This window comes from Peromyscus eremicus, chromosome 6 (genome assembly GCF_949786415.1).
Source record: "Peromyscus eremicus chromosome 6, PerEre_H2_v1, whole genome shotgun sequence".
In the NCBI taxonomy this organism is placed as follows: domain Eukaryota; kingdom Metazoa; phylum Chordata; class Mammalia; order Rodentia; family Cricetidae; genus Peromyscus; species Peromyscus eremicus.
In genome coordinates, this window is record NC_081421.1 from 117,064,221 (window position 1) to 117,085,021 (window position 20,801).

General features: G+C 38.9%; 1 protein-coding gene across 1 annotated transcript in view; it reads left to right on the plus strand.

Moving 5' to 3' along the window:
• The window catches only part of LOC131913651 (uricase), a 120,204-nt gene that overhangs the window by 1,645 nt on the left and 97,758 nt on the right, over positions 1–20,801 (plus strand). Inside the window, exon 2 of the mRNA XM_059266413.1 lies at positions 1,785–1,995. The gene's annotated coding sequence lies outside the window, so the exon portion shown is untranslated. The remainder of the gene's footprint in view (positions 1–1,784; positions 1,996–20,801) is intronic.

Consider the following 20,801-nt stretch of genomic DNA (forward strand, 5'->3'; position numbering starts at 1 on the left):
CTGAAACAGTTCTTATATATATCATGTTTTATCATATTTCTTGATTAAATCAAAGGGCCATGCCAAATGATAGCCATCTGCTGTGGATGTGTGTATAAGTACACACAATGTTATTTGCACACTGATAAAATTGCCTAGAAAAAACATTTCTCTCAGAATGTATCTCCATCACTAAGTTATCTATGATTCTTGGAAATTCATTGTTAAGAATTCTATAAAATTTAATCCATGCATTGTGATCAAATAAGCCATGCAAAAGACATAAATATTTTAAATGTAAAGTAATAAGACAATCTTTAGTCTATTCTATTCTCAGATATTTTGTCTCAGAATACTCCTAAATGTTATTGAAAACTTCCAAAGAGCTTTTGTCTATTTAGTTATATTTGTCAAAATAAAAATTTAAATTAGGACTTATAAAGCTTGCATATATTTAAGTATAGTAGCAATTAAACCGTTATTTAACAACTTATATACTGTATGAAAATGACTATTTTGGAGAACAAAAAACATTTGCAGTCATTATTTTATGAACTTTTAGCTGGATTAATAACTACTTTTTTGCATAGAATCTCTATTGATAGGAAATTTTTGTTGAAATACATGAAAAAAATCTGACCTTAATTATGCATCTAGCTGAGGGAGGAACATTGAAGAGATTTTTGAGAAAATTATAGATATTTGGCATGGCATCAAACTTTGACAAGTAGTAATCTTCTTAAAGGTTAATTGCCATGAGGCCTGGGCATGGTGGAGCACAACTTTAATCCCAGCACTTGGGAGGCAGAGGCAGAGGCAGAGGCAGGAGGATCTCTGTGAGTTTGAGTCCAGCCTGGTTGACATAGTGAGTTCCAGGACAGCCAGTGATACATAGTTAGGACCTGTCTCAAAAAAAAAAAGTAAATATCTGTAAATTTTATCAATGAGCTTTCAATATTCTGTTACATACTTTAAAATGTAGTACTCTGTCTTGAATTTCAAGTGGATATTTTACCCACACGTGTCTTTGCAACAGTATGCATTTATTGGTCTTTGGAAGATACTGATTCACCATATCTTTCAAAAGTTGATACATTACATAATGCCATTTTTGTCATACATATACATGTGCACATACACATACAAATGACATGCAAATCAATGGGTCAAAGCTACTGAAGCCGAAATTACTGTGAATGTAATCTCTTTGTCCTATTCCTGATTTGACTGCGAATTCTTTAAAACAAATTTTACTTTTGTATAAGAGTTTCAGACAACCTGGTTTGATCAGAATATTCACTCCCCTTAACATTTCCCAGACCCACCTCCCTTTTCTATCCACTCATTTTACCAGAATTTTAAAGATGTTTTTAAAAGTTGCCACTTCATTTGCACCAATCCATCTCCTCCTTCAACTCTTCCCCTGCCCTCCTAATCTCCTCTCAAACTTATGACCTCTTTCTTATACTTTAGTATTGCACACACACACACACACACACACACACACACACACACACACGCACGTGAGCATGAGAGGAGGCTGAGCGCCTACCTGCGCCTAGCCTGCCCCCCCCCCCCCCCCCCGCCCATACGCCACGCAGCTTTATCTGTCCCAAGAGTATACGTAGGCTTGGAAGAGAGAGGAAAAGGAGGAAAGACAGTTATATAAAGAAATACATATTTTTTAAAAAATAAAGTCTTTAATGAGACAGTAAAGTAATAATAATAACCCATATAAAGATAGAAATCACACAGAGAATCTGGAATAGTCCCTTAATTTTCTTTTTTCTTCTGTCCCATATCAGGTGGATCTTTTGACATGAGATAGAGATTTTGGATTTTTCTATAACAAGCGTGCTTGGGTTTAGACAAGAAGAGAGCCACACTCCAGCTCCAAAGCCAGCTTTAATTTTTAATTAAACTGGGACTACAAAAAGACCATCTGCCTTCTATATCTGTAAAGGACAGTAGAGACAAATGCTTGGGAAGATGTATGAAATTTTATCCTGTTGGGAGGTATGCTATATCATTTGGTCACTTTATTCTCTTTTGGGGGGACATTTTCTCTTGATGATTCATTCTTCTTTTTTTGATGTCTTATTTGTCCATTGGTCTTCAGATTCCTTAGTTGGATGCTTTTATTCTCCTGGAAAGACAAAAACAAAACTGTAGTTGGTTGTTTTTAACTCTTAGTCTTTTGCTCTTTGGGTGCTTGCCACCCAGCTCCCAAATAAATGACACACAGGCTTATTCTTTCTTATGAATGCCTGGCCTTAGCTTGGCTTGATTCTAGCCAGCCTTTCTTAACTTAAATGATCCCATCTACCTTTTGCCTCTGGGCTTTTTTGTTTCTCTGTTCTATATACCTTTCTTTACTTTTTACTACGCGGCTGGCTGTGTAGCTGGGTGACTGCCCCTGGAGTCCTCCTCTTTCTCTCACTCCTAGATCTCCTCCTCCTAGATTTCTCCTCCTCTTTATTCTCTCTTCCTGCCAGCCCCGCCTATCCTTCCTCCTGCCTTATTAAAACTTAATGCTATTGGCCATTCAGCTCTTTATCGGACCAATCAGATGTTTTTGATAGGCAAAGTAACACAGCTTCACAGAGTTAAACAAATGCAACACAAAAGAATGAAACATATCTTTGCACCATTAAACAAATTTTCCACAGCATAAACATATGTAACACATCTTAAAATAATATTCTAAAACACAAAACCCAGCCCCAACCCTAATTTGGGGGAGTTGTCTTTTTTTGTCAGGTTATATCTGACAAATGAAAGACATCTGTTAGTCTTATAAGTTAGTTTAGATTGAATGGCCATGCTGCTTAGTAAACAATCACCTCTCCTAATTAAGAAGTCTCTCTTGGTGGAATCTAACCTTTTCAATTTTAATGGCATTCATAGATTTTTTTCTCCTGTGAAAACAAAAGCAAAACCTATTTCCCAATGTAATACATGTCCTGGTTTCCATTCTGAGGTCAAAGCATCTTTAAAGTATACAGGCTAATTTAATTCAGCAGTTTTTTTTCTATCTAATGTCTCTCTGCAGCTGTTGTTCCTTTCTCATTAGCATTTAAAAATTTTAAAGTTAATAAAGCATTGTATAATCTCTCCCTGGGAATCTTTATTACCACTTTTTGTTTTTTAAACATATCTTTTTAAGTGCAATTAGATCTTTCTATAACTGCTTGTCCTGTAGGATTGTGTGGTATACCTGTAATATGCTTTATATTGTAATATGTAAAAAAAAACTGTTTCATTTTACTAGAGACATATGCTGGAGCATTGTCAGGTTTTAAATTAATTTGTACAGGTATCCCCATAATGTCCATGACTTCTAATAAATGTGTAATTACAGAATCAGCCTTTTTAAAACTTAATGCAGTTGCCCATTAAAATCCTGAATATGTACCTATGGTATGGTGCACAGACTTTAATTTTCTAAACTCTGCAAAATGAAACAAATCCCTTTGCCAAATTTAATTTCTTTGAGTACCATTTGGTTTACTTTATGCAGATAATGGAGCTTGGTTATACAAAGAACAAGTAGGACATTTCCTTATAATTTCCTTGGCTTGTTGCCAAGTGATAGAAAAATATTTCCTGTTAACATGGTGTTTCTTATTAAATTTTGAGGCTTCTAGCACATTTCCTACCAATAGCTGATCAATTTTATCATTACGTTGTGTTAGAGGGCCTGGTAGACCCATATGGAATCTAATTATGTGTTATATACAAGGGATGATTTCTATATCTGATTATTTCTTTAATTGAATTACATAGTTAATTCTGAATCATCTGGAATAAGTTCAGCAGCTTCAATATGTAAAACAACTCTTTCTGTATATTGAGAGTCAGTAACTATATTAAGAGGTTTTGGAAAATCTAATAATACCATGAGAATAGCAGATATTTTTTACTTTTGTACATAATCAAAAGGGCTTTGAGCCACTTTACTTATTTTTTCTGATGTATAATCTGTCTTTTTTTTTAATTTATTTGTATCAGTATAGAATACAGGTGCTCCAAAAATTGGTGTTTCTCATGCAATATGTGGAAGAATCCAATTAATTCTTTTTATAAACTGAAGTCTTTTGCTTTTAGAATAGTTGTTGCTAATCTCACCCAAAAAATTACTGCGACTTCTTTGTCAATGCTCACTTACCGTCATATGAGGCAATTTCAGCATTGTAAAAGGTACCACAATTTCTGTTGGGTCTATTTCTGTTAATTGATGAAGAACCAATTTTTCTTTTATAATCAATTTTGAAGACTTTTTTTTACATAGGTCTTTAATTTTTTACTGTTTGTGTGATAAAAAATCCATTCTAAGACATTATATTCTCTTTGTATAAGAATTCCTGTAAGGGAATGCATAGAAGGTAGTGTGACCAGGATACAATCAAGCTCTGGATCCAAGTGATCCACATGTACATCGTGTAATTTCTCTGCTACCAAAACCAGTTCTCTGTCATCCTCAACTGATAATTCACTTTATAAGGTTTGAAATAAATTACTTATGTCTTGAGTTGTTAATCCAACTGTGGGCTGTAGCCATCTACTATCTCCCAGCAACTTTTGAAAATCATTAAGAGTTTGTAATTGATCTCTTCTGATTTGTACTTTCTGTGGTTGAATTTTTCTAAACCTATCTTATATCTCTAGGTAATTAGTAGAATATCCTCTTTGTAGTTTTTCAGGGGCAATTTGTAATGCCCAATAAGGCAAAATTTTCTTTACTTCTTCAAATATTTTTTAAGGTATCTGTGTCTGAATCAGTTAGTTAGTTATCATCCATATGACAGTAAATTACACATTGAGGAAACTATTTACAAATTATTTCTAATGGCTACTGTACAAAATATTGATACATGGTGGGACTGTTTAACATCCCTTATGTAAGAACTTTCCACTGATACCTTTTTACAGGCTGAGAATTATGAGTAGGCACTGTGAAAGCAAATTTTTTTCCCCATCTTGTTCTTATAAAGGTATAATAAAAAACAGTCTTTTAAATCAATCGTTATACTAGAATATCCTTTAGGTAATAAAAAAAGGCAAGGAAATTCTAGGCTATAAAGAGCCCATTGGCTAAATCATCTTATTAATAGCTCTTAGATCTGTTATCATTCTACATTTTCCAGATTTCTTTTCAATGACAAATGAAGGAGAATTCTAAGGACTTGTTGATTCTTTAATATGTTGAACATTTAGCTGTTTCTGTACCAGCTGTTCTAGTGTCTGTAATTTTTCTGATGTTGCACCCACAATTTTTTGTCATTTACCATTTTAAAAGTAGGGCTGTTAGTACCTGTCTTAGCTGAGGTTTTTATTGCTGTGAAGAGACACTATGACCACAGCAACTCTTATAAATGAAAACATTTAATTGAGGTATCTTGCTTACAGTTTCAGAGCTTCAGTCCATTATCATCATGAAGGGGAACATGGCAGCATGCAGGCAGATGTGACTAGGCCTGAGAGTGCTACATCTTGCAGACAATAGGATGTCAACTGACTGTCACAATGAGTCCACCCCCCACAGTGACATACTTCTTCCAACAAGGTCACACCTTCTAATAGTGACACTCCCTTTTGGGCCCATTTTTTCAAACTATCACAGTACTTTTGAAATTTCAACAGCTGTTGTGTTTTGCTTATGTGCATCCTGTACAGTCTGTGACTGTTCTTGATAATACCTTTTAATATTTTTCTCTGAGGAAATCTTTATTTCATGTTTTGTTTCTGAGATTGGAAGAATGCTAATCTGTGTTTTTCATTGCTGTAACAAATCACATTCCCATAAATTTATTGTTATATTGACCATATATGGCTTTAATTTCCCTACCTGTCCTTCTGGCCCTATACACTTGACCCATCTTGTACTTTGTTTACCTGAGATAAAGTTCCATTCACTAGAAGCTGAATAAATTTACCTCCAGAAGAGGCCAATCTGGATGCTAAGATTTTGGTGAAATTATTGTTATATCTGTGCCTATGTCAACTAAACCTTTACTTATGATGCCATTTATTTGTATTTTTGCTTTGGTCTTGTGGTGGTTTGAAAAAAAAAATGACCTCCAAAGAGAGTCACACTATTAGGAGGTGAGGCCTTTTTAGAGGAAGTGTTTCACTGTGGGGGTGGGCTTTGAGGTCTCTTTTCTCAAGCTTCACTCAGTGTGACAGTCAGTTGACTTCCTGTTGCCTGCAAGATGTAGCACTCTCAGCTCCAGTACTATGTCTGCTTGTATGCCTCAATGCTTGTCACCATGATGATACTGAACTGAACCTCTGAAACTGTAAGTGAGCCACCCCAATTAAATGTTTTCTTTCTTTTTTTTTTTTTTTTTTTTGGTTTTTTGAGACAGGGTTTCTCTGTGTAGCTTTGCGCCTTTCCTGGGACTCACTTGGTAGCCCAGACTGGCCTTGAACTCACAGAGATCCTCCTGGCTCTGCCTCCCAATAAATGTTTTCTTTATAATAGTTGCTGTGGTCATGGTGTCTCTCCACAACAATGAAAACCCTAAGACAGGTTTTTAATCATTTAACAATTTTGTTAAAATATTTGTTTTATATTCTCTCCTGAAAATTTTATCTACTGAAGCTGTTCTGTCATCCAGAGTAATACAATTATTAACAACAGACATCAGGTCTTTTAATTGCTCTGTGGATGAATTTTCCCAATGCTGGTAGGGAATAATTGAACCAAATTTGACATGGGGCCTCTGAGAGGCCCCCTAAGGCATTTCCCAATGACAAAAGGTCACCTTGCTTTTCCATTGTTGATCTGCATTCATTAGTCCAATGCCAGTCTTTGTCACACCTCTTGCATATCCCAGAAAGCTATGGCCTTCTGTTTGGATTATCTCTAGAAAAAACATTGTTTATAGGAATGCCTCATCTACAATCCCTTTTCAGATGATCTTGTTTACCACAATCAAAATATCTGACCTTTTGATTTTTTTTAAAAAAATTTAGAAATCACTTTTCCTATCTAAATAGCATTGTAAGTGTGAGATCCAATGTCAGTTGTATTTCAGATCCATTCTTCTATGGGTGCTGATCTGGCTTTTAAAGGTCTAATCATCCTTTTGCATTCTGATAGCATTTTTAAAAGCCAAAGATTCAATTAGTATTTGTCTAAGTTCTGGATCTGATATTATTCTATTTATAACTGAAGTCAATCTGTAAAAAAAAAAAAATCAGTGAAGGCTTCTTTGGGGCCTTGTATAATTTTAGTAAATGAGTCAGTCCTCTTTTCTGATTCTTCAACCCTGTCTGAAGAATTCAAAGCTGCTATATGACATAGGGCCCAAGATGTGATCATCAAATCCAAACTGTCTTTGCAAATCAGCATACCAACTAACCTTCACTGAGAAGTTGATCTTTGGAAATACCAATTCCTTTAGCCCTATTTCATTGTTCTATGGCCCTAGCTTCCTCTTTCCACCATGTTCTCTGCTGTAACTGAGGACCAGCTTCCAATATTGCTGTAGCCAAATCTTTTCAGTCCTGGAAGATAATTCTGTTCCCAGTTGTCCACGAATTTAAAGCATCTGCTTCACAAAGGGTGAATGCATACCTTATGAAATGACTGCTTTCTTAAATCTCCTCAAATCTAACATTTCTACAGGATTCCAGTTAACTTCTACATAGCTTGGGGGTGACTATCATCTAGTAGTCATTCTTGAATGATAACTGGATAAACTAAGGTTGGTTTTCAATAACCTTGGGCTGCTCCTCTTCAGTTTCATCATGCCATGGTACAGTAGGTTCTGATCTAAATTCCTCTGTCTGTGTGAGAATTCTTTACTTAGTTTTATTGGTAGGTTTTTCTAAGTCTTATATCTTATCAAAGTCAACTTTTTTATATTTGGCACAGATATCAAACCACTTTTTTTTTCCAAGACAGGGTTCAAACCACTTTTTTAAGGATAAAAAATGAATTACCAAACTGATAATAATTATAATTGACACCATGTCAATCCCAGCTATGTCAGTTATTCCTTCATTTGTTTTTTTCCAATTTCAAACCATTCATTATGGGACCATGCAGAGTCCCAGCTCCCTGCATTGTAACATTACCCATTTTTAATGTGGGAAAGATTCTTTAAATAAAACCGAATTTCCTCCTTAAGAATTCCCAGGTTGCAGGGCATTGGTGGCACTCGGGAGGCAGAGGCAGGCGGATCTCTGTGAATTCGAGGCCAGCCTGGTCTCCAAAGCAAGTACCAGGAAAGGCGCAAAGCTACACAGAGAAACCCTGTCTCAAAAAACAAACAAACAAAAAAACCAACCAAACAAACAAAAAAGAATCCCCAGATGCCCCACCAGATCTGGTGACTTTTCATTCTGTCCACAGCAGTGGTTACGGTGACAGCAGGGCTGTGCAGCAGTGTTGCTTGGCTATGGCATGGGTGATGGGGTGCTCTGGTAGCCAGACCAGTGCAGCATGTGCTGGGCTTGCAGTGACCTGCTGCTGCACTGAACGGGCTAGGCTGAGGGCACCCACAGCTGCTTGTGTGTAGCCAGCTGCTGAGGGTATGTGGTGGTGGCAGCAGCAGTAGAGGCCCAGGCAGGTGTGAGTGGGTGTCGAGGTGGTCAAACCAGCACAGCAGTGGCTGGGGAGAGGGTCCAGAGAAAGCCCACAACCCGTGGGGAGAGGGAGCAAGCTGCCTGAAAAGCAGACACGGGGGGGGGGGATGTACAGGAGAAACATGCATGGTGGGAAGTGAGGGCACAGGGGCCACCTAAATGACACAGCTGGCTAGGAGCAGCGACTCAGGCAGCTGTGAAGCCAGTGGCAAGCAGCTGCCCATGATCTTGTATCCCGCGTTGGGTGCCAAATGAAATGCTTACTTATATTGTTGTATTATTAAATAAAATTCGGGGTCAGATTTCGGGGGTAAAAACCTAATTGACCAGAAGAGTGGCAGAGAAGTGACCAGTAACCTCTTCTCTTTCTCTCCTTCCCTGATCCAAAAGGCCTGTGAATCTTTCTAAGCCTCTCCCTAGTACTTCCTATGTCTCTCTATCCTGGACCCCAAAACCTCTATGGCTAATTCTGGTCAGCTACTTGCTAACTCTGCCCTCTGATTCAAAGTGAACTTTATTGTCAGTCTCGGAGTGTCAGTGTAAACAAATATCCTACAATATCCTACAGCAAACAGATGAGTTAGAGATAAAGTCTTGTCATATTTTCTCTCTTATATTATAACAGGGATTATAATTATAATATAATGTTGCATTGGTTTCACAAAACATTGCAAGAATGTTAAGCTTTATTTTGAGAGAAAAATAAAATTAAGTGTTTCTTGTAATTACTATCACAAACAGCCAAGGGGCCTTCAGGAGAGAGAGAGTTTTTGTTTCTGGGTTTTTTTTTTGTTTGTTTTTGTTTTTGTTTTGTTTTTTTTTTTTTTTTTTTTTAATTTTTATTTTGCAATACAATTCAGTTCTACATATCAGCCACAGATTCCCTTGTTCTCCCCCCTCCCACCCCCCTCACCTTCCCCCCAGCCCGCCCCCCATTCCAATCTCCTCCAGGGCAAAGCCTTCCCCACAGACTGAGATCAACCTGGTGGACTCAGTCCAGGTAGGTCCAGTCCCCTCCTCCCATGCTGAGCCAAGGGACCCTGCATAGGCCCCAGGTTTCAAACAGCCAACTCATGCAATGAGCACAGGACCCGGTCCCACTGCCTGGATGCCTCCCAAACAGATCAGGCCAATCAACTGTCTCACCCACTCAGAGGGCCTGATCCAGTTGGTGACCCCTCAGCCATTGGTTCATATTTCATGTGTTTCCGTTTGTTTGGCTATTTGTCTCTGTGCTTTATCCGACCTTGGTCTCAACAATTCTCTCTCATATAAACCCTCCTCATTCTCGCTAATTGGACTCCCAGAGATCCACCTGGGGCCTAGTCATGGATCTCTGCCTCCAGGTCCATCAGTAGTTGGATGAGGTTTCTAGCACGACAATTAGGGTGTTTGGCCATCCCATCACCAGAGTAGGTCAGTTCGGATTGTCGCTCGACCATTGCCAGCAGTCTGTTGTGTGGGTATCTTTGTGGATTTCTGTGGGCCTCTCTAGCACTTTGTTTCTTCCTATTCTCATGTGGTCTTCATTTACCATGGTCTCCTATTCCTTGTTCTCCCTCTCTGTTTTTGATCCAGCTGGGATCTCCCACTCACCCAAGCTCTCTTTCCCTCGACCCTCGCCCTTCACTACCCCCACTCCTGTCCAGGCTGTTCATGTAGATCTCATTCCATTTCTCTGTCGTTGGGCGATCCCTGTGTCTTTCTTGGGGTCCTGTTTTCCAGGTAGCCTGCCTGGTGATGTGAGTAGCAGTCCAGTCATCCTTGTTCCACATCTAGTATCCTGTTATGAGTGAGTACATACCATGTTTGTCTTTCTGAGTCTGGGATACCTCACTCAGGATGATTTTTTCTAGATCCATCCATTTGTCTGCAAACCTCATGATGTCATTGTTTTTCTCTGCTGAGTAGTATTCCATTGTGTATATGTACCACATTTTGTTTATCCATTCTTCAGTTGAAGGGCATCTAGGTTGTTTCCATGTTCTGGCTATTACAAACAACGCTGATATGAACATAGCTGAACAAGTGCTCTTGTGGTGTGGTTGAGCATTCCTTGGGTATATGCCCAAGAGTGGTATAGCTGGATCTTGGGGGAGATGGATTCCCAATTTTCTAAGAAATCGCCATATTGATTTCCAAAGTGGTTGTACAAGCTTGCATTCCCACCAGCAGTGGAGGAGAGTTCCCCTAGCTCCACATCCTCTCCAGCATAAGGTGTCTTCAGTGTTTTTGATCTTAGCCATTCTGACAGGCGTAAGGTGGTATCTCAGAGTTGTTTTGATTTGCATTTCCCTGATGATTAGGGATGTTGAGCAATTCCTTAAATGTCTTTCAGCCATTTGAGTTTCCTCTGTTGAGAATTCTCTGTTTAGTTCTATAGCCCATTTCTTAATTGGACTGTTGGGCATTTTGATGTCTAATTTCTTGAGTTCCTTATATATTCTGGATATCAGTCCTCTGTCAGATGTGGGATTGGTGAAGATCTTTTCCCATTCTGTAGGCTGTCGCTTTGCTTTGTTGACCGTTTCCTTTGCCCTACAAAAGCTTCTCAGTTTCAAGAGGTCCCACTGATTGATTGTTTCTCTCAGAGTCTGTGCTACTGGTGTTCTATTTAGAAAGTGGTCTCCTATGCCAATGTGTTCAAGACTACTTCCTACTTTCTCTTCTAGCAGGTTCAGAGTAGCTGGATTTATGTTGAGGTCCTTGATCCACTTGGACTTAAGTTTTGTGCACGGTGATAGATATGGATCTATTTGCAGCCTTCTACATGTTGATATCCAGTTTTGCCAGCACCATTTGTTGAAGATGCTTTCTTTTTTCCATTGTGCACTTTTGGCTTCTTTGTCAAAAATTATTTGTTCATAGGTGTGCGGATTAATATCAGGGTCTTCAATTCGATTCCATTGGTCCACATGTCGGTTTTTATGCCAGTACCAAGCTGTTTTTATTACTGTAGCTCTATAGTACAGCTTGAAGTCAGGGATCGTGATGCCTCCAGAGGTTGTTTTATTGTACAGGATTCTTTTGGCTATCCTGGGTTTTTTGTTTTTCCATATGAAGTTGAGTATTATTCTTTCCAGGTCTGTGAAGAATTGTGTTGGTATTTTGATGGGGATTGCATTGAATCTGTAGATTGCTTTTGGTAAGATTGCCATTTTTACTATGTTAGTTCTGCCTATCCATGAGCATGGGAGATCTTTCCATTTTCTGACATCTTCTTCAATTTCTTTTTTCAGGGACTTAAAGTTCTTGTCATATAGGTCCTTCACTTGCTTGGTTAGTATTACCCCAAGGTATTTTATGTCATTTGTGGCTATAGTAAAGGGTGATGTATCTCTGATTTCCTTCTCCGCTTTTTTGTCCATTGTATATAGGAGGGCTACTGATTTTTTGGAGTTGATCTTGTATCCTGCTATGTTGCTGAAGGTGTTTATAAGCTGTATCAGTTCCTTGGTGGAATCTTTGGGGTTGCTCAAGTATACTATCATGTCATCTGCAAATAGGGAAAGCTTGACTTCTTCCTTTCCAATTTGTATCCCCTTAATCTCCTTATGTTGTCTTATTGCTCTGGCTAGAACTTCAAGTACTATATTGAATAAGTATGGGGAGAGCGGACAGCCTTGCCTCGTTCCTGATTTTAGTGGAATTGCTTTGAGTTTCTCTCCATTTAATTTGATGTTGGCTGTTGGCTTGCTGTAAATTGCCTTTATTATGTTTAGGTATGTTCCCTGTATTCCTGATCGCTCCAAGACCTTTATCATGAAGGGGTGTTGGATTTTGTCAAATGCCTTTTCAGCATCTAGTGAGATGATCATGTGGTTTTTTTCTTTGAGTTTGTTTATATGGTGTATCACATTGACAGACTTTCGTATGTTGAACCATCCTTGCATCCCTGGAATGAATCCTACTTGATCATGGTGGATAATTGTTTTGATGTGGTCTTGGAGTCTGTTTGCCAGTATTTTATTGAGTATTTTTGCATCAATGTTCATGAGGGAGATCGGTCTGTAGTTCTCTTTCTTTGTTGTATCCTTGTTTGGTTTGGGAATCAGGGTAATTGTAGCCTCATAGAAGGAGTTTGGTAATGTTCCTTCTGTTTCTATTGTATGGAACAATTTAGAGAGTATTGGTATTAACTCTTCTTTGAAGATCTGGTAGAATTCTGCACTGAAACCATCTGGTCCTGGGCTTTTTTTGGTTGGGAGACTTTTAATGACTGTTTCTATTTCGTTAGGGGTTATTGGACTATTTAAATAGTTTATCTGGTCTTGATTTAATTTAGGTATGTGGTACCTATCCAGAAAATTATCCATTTCTTTTAGGTTTTCCAGTTTTGTGGAATAGAGGTTTTTGAAGTATGACCTGATGATTCTCTGGATTTCCTCAATGTCTGTTGTTATGTCCCCCTTTTCATTTCTGATTTTGTTGATTTGGATGCTCTCTCTCTGTCTTTTGGTTAGTTTGGATAAGGGCTTGTCTATCTTGTTGATTTTCTCAAAGAACCAACTCTTTGTTTCATTAATTTTTTGTATTGTTCTCTTTGTTTCTATTTTATTGATTTCAGCTCTCACTTTGATAATTTCCTGGCATCTATTTTTCCTGGGAGACTTTGCTTCTTCCTGTTCTAGAACTTTCAGGTGTGCTGTTAAGTCACTAGTGTGAGATTTCTCCAGCTTATTTATGTGAGCGTTTAGTGCTATGAATTTCCCTCTTAGTACTGCTTTCATAGTGTCCCATAGGTTTGGATATGTGGTGTCTTCATTTTCGTTGATCTCTAGGAAGTCTTTAATTTCTTTCTTTATTTCTTCCTTAACCCATTGGTGATTCAGGTGGGTATTGTTCAGTTTCCATGAGATTGTAGGTTTTCTGTAGTTTTTGTTGTTGTTGAAATCCAACTTTAGACCATGGTGGTCTGATAGAACACAGGAGGTTATTCTAATTGTTTTGTATCTGTTTAGATTTGCTTTGTGACCAAGTATGTGGTCAATTTTAGAGAAGGTTCCATGGGGTGCTGAGAAGAAGGTATATTCTTTTTTGTTAGGATGGAATGTTCTGTAGATGTCGATTAAGTCCATTTGAGTCATGACATCAATTAAGTCCTTTATTTCTCTGTTAAGTTTCGATTTGGGGGATCTGTCCAGTGGTGAAAGTGGGGTGTTGAGGTCTCCCACTATTAATGTGTGGGGTTTTATATGTGATTTAAGCTTTAATAATGTTTCTTTTACATATGTGGGTGCCCTTGTGTTTGGGGCATAAATGTTCAGAATTGAGACTTCATCTTGGTGGATCTTTCCTGTGATGAGTATGTAATGCCCTTCTTGATCTCTTTTGATTGATTTTAGTTTGAAGTCTATTTTGCTGGATATCAGGATGGCTACACCCGCTTGTTTCTTAAGACCGTTTGATTGGAAAGTCTTTTCCCAGCCTTTTATTTTTAGGTAGTGTCTATCTTTGAATTTGAGATGTGTTTCTTGTATGCAGCAGAAAGATGGGTCCTGCTTTCGTATCCATTCTGTAAGCCTATGTCTTTTTATAGGTGAATTAAGTCCATTGATATTGAGGGATATTAATGTCCAGTGATTGTTCATTCCTGTTATTTTTTGGTGGTGATGTGTGTGTACTTTTCTTCGTTGGGGTCTACTGCTGTGGCTTTATCTATTGCCTGTGTTTTCGAGGTTGTATCTGACTTCCTTAGGTTGGAATTTTCCTTCTAGTGCTTTCTGTAGGGCTGGGTTTGTGGATAAAAATTTAAATCTGGCTTTGTCATGGAATGTCTTGTTCACTCCATCTATGACGATTGAAAGTTTTGCTGGGTATATTAGTCTAGGCTGACATCCATGGTCTCTTAATGTCTGCATTACATCTGTCCAGGACCTTCTGGCTTTCAAAGTCTCCATTGAGAAATCGGGTGTTATTCTGATAGGTTTGCCTTTATATGTCACTTGGCCTTTTTCCTTTGCTGCTCTTAATATTCTTTCTTTATTCTGTACGTTTAATTGTTTAATTATTATGTGGCGAGGGGACTTTTTCTGGGGGTCTAGTCTGTTTGGTGTTCTATAGGCTTCCTGTATCTTCATAGGCATTTCCTTCTTTAAGTTGGGAAAGTTTTCTTCTATGATCTTGTTGAATATATTTTCTGTGCCCTTGAGTTGGTATTCTTCTCCTTCTTCTACCCCTATTATTCGTAGGTTTGGTCTTTTCATGGTGTCCCAAATTTCTTGGACATTTTGGTTCATGACTTTGTTGACTTTAGTGTTTTCTTTGACTGATGAATCTATTTCTTCTATTGTATCTTCAACGCTAGAGATCCTCTCTTCCATCTCTTGCATTCTGTTGATTATACTTGCATCTGAAGTTCCCAATCGTTTTCTCAGATTTTCTATTTCCAGCATTCCCTCTGTTTGTGTCTTCTTCATTTTTTCTATTTCCTTTTTCAGGTCTTGGACTGTTTCCTTCATTTGTTTCATTGATTTTTCTTGATTTTCTTTCAGTATTTTATTGTTCTCTTCCAGGACTTTATTGATTTCTTCTAATTTGTTTGCCCTTTCCTCTAGTTGTTTACAGCGTTCTTCACATTTTTTTGTCTTTTCCTCTACACGAGCCTCTAGCTTCTTCATGATGTCATTCATAAGGCTATTTTCTTCTGCTTCTTCCAATTTCTGATGTTCAGGTCTAGGTGTTGGAGGAGGGCTAGGGCCTGGTGATGGTGTATTACTATTCATTTTGTTGTATGTGTTTCTGCCTTGACGTCTGCCCATCTCCTTGTGGTTCGTTCCTGGCCTTATCCGCACACTTGGTTCAGAGCTGACAGATTCAGGAAGTCTCTCTCTCTTGTCCAGATGGGAGCTCTCTTGTCCAAATTGGAAGTCCGGGGCAGGATGGAAGCTCTTGTTCAGAAGGGAAGTCCGGGGGAGGATGGGTGCTCTCCTCTCTCTCTCTCTCTCTCTCTCTCTCTCTCTCTCTCTCTCCTCCAGATGGGAAATCCACGGCAAGATGGGAGCTGGGGGCCAGCCTCTAAGTCTCAAGAAGAGGCTTGGGGCTCAGGCGGATGGGCGTGGGGGCAGGGCGTGGAGACTGCAGGGTCTGCCAGGGGTCTTGGAGAAGGAGATCCTTCCCGGTGGGGCTAGAAGGGCACCTGCCCGGGGAGCAGAACCTGGGGCCAAGTTGGGCAGGTCTTCCCCGGAGTGGCTGGTGCCCAGGGATGGGGTAGGGGGCAAGCTAGGGCACTCACCTGTGCTTCAGAAGGGAAGTCCTGGGCAAGATGGGAGCTGGGGGGCCTGGCCTCTAAGTCTCAGGCAGAGGCTTGGGGCTCAGGCAGATGGGCGTGGGGGCAGGGCGTGGAGACTGCAGGGTCTGCCAGGGGTCTTGGAGAGGGGGATCCTTCCCAGTGGGGCTAGAAGGGCACCTGCCCGGGGAGCAGAACCTGGGCCCAAGTTGGGCAGGTCTTCCCCGGAGTGGCTGGTGCCCAGGGATGGGGTCGGGGGCAAGCTAGGGCACTCACCTGTGCTTCAGAAGGGAAGTCCGGGGGAAGATTGGTTTTGTTTTTTTTGAGACAGGATTTCTCTGTGTAGTTTTGCGCCTTTCCTGGAACTCACTTTGTAGACCAGGCTGGCCTTGAACTCACAGAGATCTGTCTGCCTCTGCCTCCTGAGTGCTGGGATTAAAGGCATGTGCCACCACCACCTGACAGGAGAGAGAAAGTTAAAGTCTAAGGAAGTGACCATGGATAGCTAGACTTGCATGCCAGCAAGCTCCAGGGGATCCAGTTGCCTCTGCCTCCCGAGTGCTGGGATTGCAGATGCATGCTAGGGTGATGGGCTTTTGTATGTTTACCAGGGATTGAACTTAGGTCTTCGTACTTGGACGGCAAGTGCTTTACCAGCTAAACCCTCTCTCTAGCCCTTCCCCATTAATTTACTAGAGGCCTGGCTTAAGTAAAAAAATTTTATTAGACTCATTTTTTATTACGTGGGTTTTTATTTTATTTTATTTATTTATTTATTATGAGGGGCATGGTTGATATAGAGTCTCATATAGCTTGGGGGCTGGCCTTAGTACAGCTGAGGATGACCTTGAACTCATGGTCCTTCTGCCTGTACCTTCCAGGGGCTCGGTGACAGGCATGTGCCTTCATGACCAGCTATGATTAGTTTTAAATACTATTTTTTTGTCAAAAAACCCAATGTTTTATTTATTTTTTAATTGACTGTATTGTCTCAAGGTAAGACCAGATGGTAAAAATACTGTGGGAATCTGATATGCTTGGTTTTGCCAGTAGCTTTATTCTTGAACAGAACTGGAGTGAGAGTTACTAGATCCCATATCTGACCAGTAAGCAACAAACAAATCTACATGTCCCTCTTGGACAAGTACCTATGAAGATTAACTTAGTAGAGTGAGCCATGGCCACAGTCCCTGGAAGTACAGACACCTGGGCCATGCTGAGCCAGAGGCCCTGGGACAGTCACATCTGTACTTTAGCAAGCCCTCCAGGTACTCTTGACGTCTATGCTTATTGGAGACCCAATAGTGTTGGTCTGTTTTTATCTTATGACACCCAGAAGCAGGTCACTGAGGGTTCTGTTCCTTTGACTACCATAGTGATCTCTCCTTACAAGCTGATTTAGTGTCTAAATCAGTTTCTTCCCATGTCTTCCTTCATGTAGAAAAATCTAGAAGACAGAACCAGGCATTACAAAAGACTTTATATCAACATGTTATTATGTATGTGCAATAAAAATACTTAGTAGAGCAGGGTGGTGGTGGTGCATGCCTTTAATCCCAGCACTCGGGAAGCAGAGCCAGGCAGATCTCTGTGAGTTCAAGGCCAGCCTGGTCTACAGAGCAAGATCCAGGACAGGCACCAAAACTACATGGAGAAACCCTGTTTTGGAAAAAAACAAAAAACAAAAAATGAAAAAGAAAACTTCGCAGTTATGGGAATATATGATATAATCAGCACCTTTGGGTAAATGAAAGAGAGATCGATGACTGACTGCAAAATTAGGCTTACTTTTCCTCTGATTTGGCTAATCACCTGTCAGTGTGGTGTGTGCAGATGACTCTGGGACACTCAGTTCATTTTATTTCTATCAACATTAATGTCTTGCTCTGATTAGCTTCGTTGTTCAGAAACCCATGCTGTTTGAATCTCAATATTGAGATATTTAACTCTCTCTCTCTCTCTCTCTCTCTCTCTCTCTCTCTCTCTCTCAACCTGGATTGAGTCTTGGAATAGAAAAAAAAACAAATACTAGTGGAAAAAGCGATAAAATGTGAATAAAGTCCAACTTTTATTTAATTGTAATGCACCAGTGTTGGTTGTTGATTTTGAAGATGTTACTATGGTGATGTAAGATATTAACATTTGGGGATACTTAGGGAGGTTGACACATGAACTATCTGCACTATTTTTTGTAAGTACTCCAAAATAGATTTCTCCTTGACCATTTTCCTGAGTTCCATAAGAATGTTCTTTGAAAAGAAATTGTAGAATTGCTTTGTGCCAACCCAGCCTGCCTGTTCATAGATCAGTAGTTTAACTTGTTTTGTTAGTGTGCTCCCAAAGTTACCAACAGTCTCCAAACACATTCACTAAACATATAGAGATCATTAAAGCTGGGAAGAAGCCCTCCTTACTCTCCATTCCTTAGACTTTTTATATAGTTTCTACCTGAGTACTTTGCACTTGATGATATATTGTTTTAATAATAATCCTTAAATCATTTCATGGGTGACTGTTCCCACCCACCCCTGCCCTCCTCCAGAACACTTACTGCAATATGCTGCAGGAAGTAAGCATTCACTAAGCTCAGATCTCTGACTAACTGACTGACTCAATGTGCTACCTGTAGTTATATTTTAAATTTTAATCAGGGCAGTTCCAGGAACTCTAGGGGATAAACTCAAAATTAACTATTCAATTTTGGTTTGTAGAAATTGTCTAGAGTGAATAGACTTCATCAAAGATTGTCAAAATGCAAAAGTTTTCAGTAGAAACCAGAATATAAAAAATTCAGTGAAGGTGCATAGTTCATGGTGAAGCTAACATTTCTAGAATAAAATTCTGTAGAACACAGTTACTCATCTTCCTATTTTTTTAAGACAATCAAAAATCATAAATAATATCTTGCTGTAGTTGTTGCTATAGCTGGAGAAATTTGGATAAAGCCTATAGTAGGAAGAACCATTTCTCTTTCTGATCATCTTCATTATCTGTGCAAGCGACAGTCAAAGCTATTTAAAGGAATCAAGAGCTAACATCTAACACTAGAGACTGTCAAAGTGCTTCTATCATTTCATCTGAACTTTTATATAATTCCTCTAAGGTGAATTTAAGGCAGGAAGAACCTTCATTTGTCCAGTGGGAAGATAGAAATTCAAAGATATGAAAATAACACCCAGGTTAAACTATAAATCACAACCTTATGCCATAAATTATCACTTTTAAATAATCATAAGCATAGTCATAGGTCCATTTTGCTTATGGGAAATGATCAGATGGAAACAGTCCCACACATTTTTATGGAGCTCATTTTTTTGGCTCTCAAATCTATTTTCAGAAACAAAACACTTGAAGTGCCATTTAGAGCATTCAAGAGAGGCAGGTGTATGGAGCTTGCAGCAGTGAATGTAAGGGTCATATCTGCTTTGGTTCTTTGGTTGAACTATTTAAACCCATGTATTCTAGTGAGTATGTAGTACAGCTTGATATAGTTTTGGTAAAATTAAGAAAACATGTATTTTGTATAATTTCTCATTTCTATAATTAAACCTTGGGGATTTATTTTAGGTATTCTCAATTATAGCAAAGTAGAAAATAGTTTTCTCTATGATCTCATGAGATGAGGTAATATATTAAAATTTATTTGACTGGTATAATTACAGAATTATTGGCTAGGAGCCAGGAGAATTACATATTTTCCACTAGGTTAAGCTTCTTTTCAGGAAATCAAACAACTTTCAAATACCTGAATAAGATTATACAAGCAAGTCACTCAGAGAAAGGTATAAAATATGGGCTAATAAACCTAGGTTTACCTTCTGAATTGTGTGAAAACTACCTTTTAACCTTCTATAAAGTAATGTATCTTAGCATTTTACATATTGATAAAGGACATGAAATAGATGTATTTCATGTTTTAACTCAAATCTTTAGCATGAATAGTTCTTCATCACTGTGAAATTAACATCTATTGTAGACAGATAAAAAGGCTTGTTCAGGCTAAGGGGACAGACTATGTCATGTTTTCCTCAGGCTTACTATAACACAGTAAGTAGGGGCCAGGGTATTGATCTGCAGTCATCTTTATTAAAACCTTAAATATGAAGTTCTGTTTAGTGCATAGAATTTCTTCCATCCATATAAACTGTAGAGTAAGATTACCCCAGTATTTAGTCATTCATACTAAAAATATTTCTGAGCATTTAGAACAAGACATGGACCTTGTGGGGAAGATGGGGTCATGAGACAATATAAAATCTCTCCCTGCCTGGAACTTAACATCTAATTCAAAATCCAAACACACAAATATGATGGTTCAGATCTCAACCAGGCATTAAGTAGCATTGGAAAAGAAGAGCATTGCATGAAGTTTGTCTACCAGTTAGTATTCAGTAAATATTGTAATATCGATAGACTCCTGAGGGTTTTTTTTTAGATATATTTACTTATTTATTATTTATTTTTTGTTTTTGTTTTTTGTTTTTAAAGACAGGGTTTCTCTGTGTAGTTTTGATGCCTGTGCTGGATCTTGCTCTGTGGCTGTAGACCAGGCTGGCCTTGAACTCACAGAGATCCACCTGGCTCTGCCTCCCAAGTGCAGGGATTAAAGGCGTGCGCCAACACCGCCCGGCTGTTTTTTTTTTTTAAATGTAATACAATATTATGTTTAAGAGCCTAGGTTTCAGAGTCAAGCAGGTGTGTGTAGATGTAACCAACCTTCTTATTAAATAAGAAACACAGAACCAATGTAAAGAAGAAAGCCAAGAGGTCAGAGCTAAGAGCTAAAACCTTACCCTTCCTCCTGTGGTGGTCCTACCTCTCCGAACTAGAGCTACTTTCTGTGTTAAAGTCTTTATATAGAGTTCCTGTTCTGCCTTCTCATTGGTTGTAAACCCAACCACATGACCGCCTCGTCACGGCTGTCTGTATAGGCCTCCAGGTTTTTTATGATTGGTATTGAGATTAAAGGCATGTGTGTCCAATAATGGCTGTATCCCTG